Here is a 3,327-nt window from a genome sequence, read left to right as displayed (position 1 = left end):
GGATCAGAAAATTTGGACGTGTTAGTTCATAGTGTTTTTTTTTTCTTTTCTTTTTTCATTGGTTAACCTAGGTAGGATATCAGGCAGCATCACTCTAAGAACAGTTTACACCCTTTGGCTTGCCCCTTCTGCCACACAAAAATAATCGTCATCTGCCTTGATGCGTTTCCTTTCTTTATCGCTGCAAGCCCGGAACTTTCCAGTGACGAACGGCACGCGCGTTATGAGAAGAGGCACTCCAAAGGGTGTAAACTGTTCTATGCTGATAACGCGCGTGCCGTTCGTTACTGGAAAGTAAGGGGCTCGCAGCGATAAAGAAAGGAAACGCATCAAGGCAGATGACGATTATCTTTGTGTGGCAGAAGGGGCAAGCCAAAGGGTGTAAACTGTTCTTAGAGTGTAGTACACTCTTAGAAATATTTACACCCTTTGGGGCTTATCTTGTCCCACAACAATAATCGTCATCTGTCTTGCCCGAGTTTCCTTTCTTGAAAGCTCGGCGCTCGCTACTTTCCTTTCGAGAAGCTGCGTCACACTGATAACGCGCATGCCGTTCATGACTGGGAAGCACCGGGCTCGCAGCGTTAAAGAAAGGAAACGCGGGCAAGGCAGATCACGATTATTGTTGTGGGACAAGATACGCCCCAAAGGGTGTAAATATTTCTAAGAGTGTAGCAAGAGCTTGGTGGCGCAACCCACCGCCCCGTTCCAAAGGGGACGCTCATAACATCCATCCATCCATCCGGGAAGCAGCCAGCCGAAATGAGCGCCTCGCCAGCCTCGCGTCGGCTGCATCTCTAGAACCGAAGTGAAAGTGAGCCCGTTTCAGATATCTCGGGCTTTCTGCGAGCGTCAAAGAATAAATATTTATCATTAAAACGATCTTACGTCAGACCACATCATTACTCCTCTGGAATTAACGGGCCCAGTTCGCACTGTATCGAGATTCAAACGCGTTTTGTCTGTGCACATTTCGTGAAGCGGCTCAGGGTGTTAAGGGCTAGTGGGGGGCTTCGAAATAATTTCGACCACTTCGGGCTCTTTAACGCGCACTGGCATCATACGGCACACGGACGCCTTGTATTTGGCCTCCCTGAAAATGCGACCGTCGTCCTCTAGATCAGCGCAGTCAATCACCTTATGCGTGACGCACGCATAGTAGTCATTCACCCTATGCAATCACCCTATGACGTAGTCACGCACAGTAGTTAGTCACCCTATGCGTATCAGGTAATGTCTCCAGATTAAGAGATACCTGATAACTCGTCTCGACGTATTTACAAGCCACTTTCTGTCTGCACTTGCACACCTGTAGCATGTCATTTTGACGCTCATATAAGCGATTTCCCATGACTGCAGACAGTGAAGCAACAGATCTGGTCATGAAATCGTTTATTTACAAGTGAGGAAAAAAATAGTGATAACTTTACAACACACAAGGTTTCAGTGTTTTCCATTTCTTCTCACTTCCCTGCTGATTGACACCTTTAAGCAAAAAGTGAATCCTTGTGAGGCAATAAAAACGTGTAACTGAGGCTGTCGGGTAGCAGAATGGTCCAGGCAACCAATTTTTGGCATATCACGAATTGACTGCAATATTTCGGCCACAGCTTTGGCATGCAAGCGTGTTACACTGAATGAACGAGTGAGGTTCTTTTCAGGGGCATTTACCAGCTTATAGGACGATTCTGGGGGATATAAAATGCCCCCAAGGTCCCGCTCTTTGGATGCCTCTGATGGAAGTTCTCTGGGGATATTGCCTTTATCACTAAGACATGCTGCTTTGCAGTCTTCACAATGTGTGGGCAAAACACGCCTTCTCGCCACGTAACCTGCAATGTAATAAACTTTAAGCCGTGCGTCGCTGCGGTGATCTACATAACTTTGGTGGTCCACAGCCACTTGCACGGCATCTGTTGGCACAGCCTTCACGCTGTCTTCACTGTGGCTTTCTTGTTCAGCCAGCACCTCTTCAACAGATAACAACTCTAGGACATCCGACGACACATTGCCGTCCTTGGGGCTCCTTGTGAGGCTCTAGAAGCTAAGACACCTGGATGTGCACAAGCAACATTTGTTATTTAAGCATGCCGAACTTCTGCAAAACATTGGTACTATTTACCAGAATGAATTGAGCTGGGGTAGGATGATTGTTTGCCCCCACTCGCTTGTCTCACAACGCGAAAATATTGCTCTAGACGGTCTTGGCTCAGTTTCGAAGCCACCATGTACATGATGTCAGCATTTTCGGTAAGGTACTTTAGAAGGTGTTTTGTTGAATGGATGGTCATCCTCAGCCCCTCAGAAGTACTGTTACTAAGAAAGTCGAGCCCATTGGAGTGAGCCTCCCATTCACCAAGAAACGGAAGAGTTTCATCAAGGGTGGCCTCTTTCTTGCTGCTCCGTCTGAAATACCAAAGAGAACAATCATGCACCATTTTGAGCGAAAAACTATGTTAAAATAACCTTATGACTTCTGCAGGGAGCCTCGACGTCGTAGCTTCAATGAGCCTGGCCTGACCATTGGGACCACTCGATCCCGTTTGGCAAACGCTTGTTTGCAGGCAGGGGCACGGAAGAGATACCTTTTCTGTGGTTTTCTTGCACCCATTATCACATCCGGGCACAAAGCTCCGTCTTCTTTTTCGCTGCCGACCGCATCTCGCCCTCGAATTACGGATTGTCGCGAGGAACACTCCAAAAGGGGCGCCGAGACCAACTGACAGCGGAGGCGCAGGCCAGCACGGCTACGAGTCCCCCGCCGCGAGCGGCAGCGCCACATTCCCCCTGGTGGCATCGGTGCGCAAGGGGGTCACGCGCGCCCGAAGGAAAGCGCCACCGGTATTCACACCTCCCCTTCTAGCCACCCTAGCTCCGTAGCACGAGGCCTTGTCAACCGTGCCGGAGACGGAGCAGGTGCACCCGCGGAACGCGATCTCCTCACCAGCTAGAACGACCTTACGAAATCATTTTATCTCGAAAGAACCTTTCCCATCATTCACCACAAGCTAAACGGAGCACAGGTAACTGCCCTTCGCCTATTACTTAAAGGTTTATGAATCACCACTGCGTCATCCCCAAATAATCTTTATTTCGCGACCTTGTTTTTCGGTGTCATCTGGCCGCGACTACATAATCCGCAAATTATATTCGTGCAATGCAGGTATACGGCAGCTGCGCTGCCGTATACCTGCATACCTGGTCCCCTCACCATTATGCTCATTCTGTGGCGAAGCGGAGACAATCGACCATTTCTTGTTGTCTTGCAGACGTTTTTCTATTATAAGAAAACGACTACACGAAATCCCGCTTCGCTCTATTGGTCTA

The sequence above is a fragment of the Dermacentor albipictus genome, unplaced genomic scaffold (genome assembly GCF_038994185.2).
Source record: "Dermacentor albipictus isolate Rhodes 1998 colony unplaced genomic scaffold, USDA_Dalb.pri_finalv2 scaffold_21, whole genome shotgun sequence".
Classification (NCBI taxonomy): Eukaryota; Metazoa; Arthropoda; class Arachnida; order Ixodida; family Ixodidae; genus Dermacentor; species Dermacentor albipictus.
The sequence above is the reverse complement of the archived record's forward strand: the minus strand, read 5'-3'. Positions refer to the sequence as shown.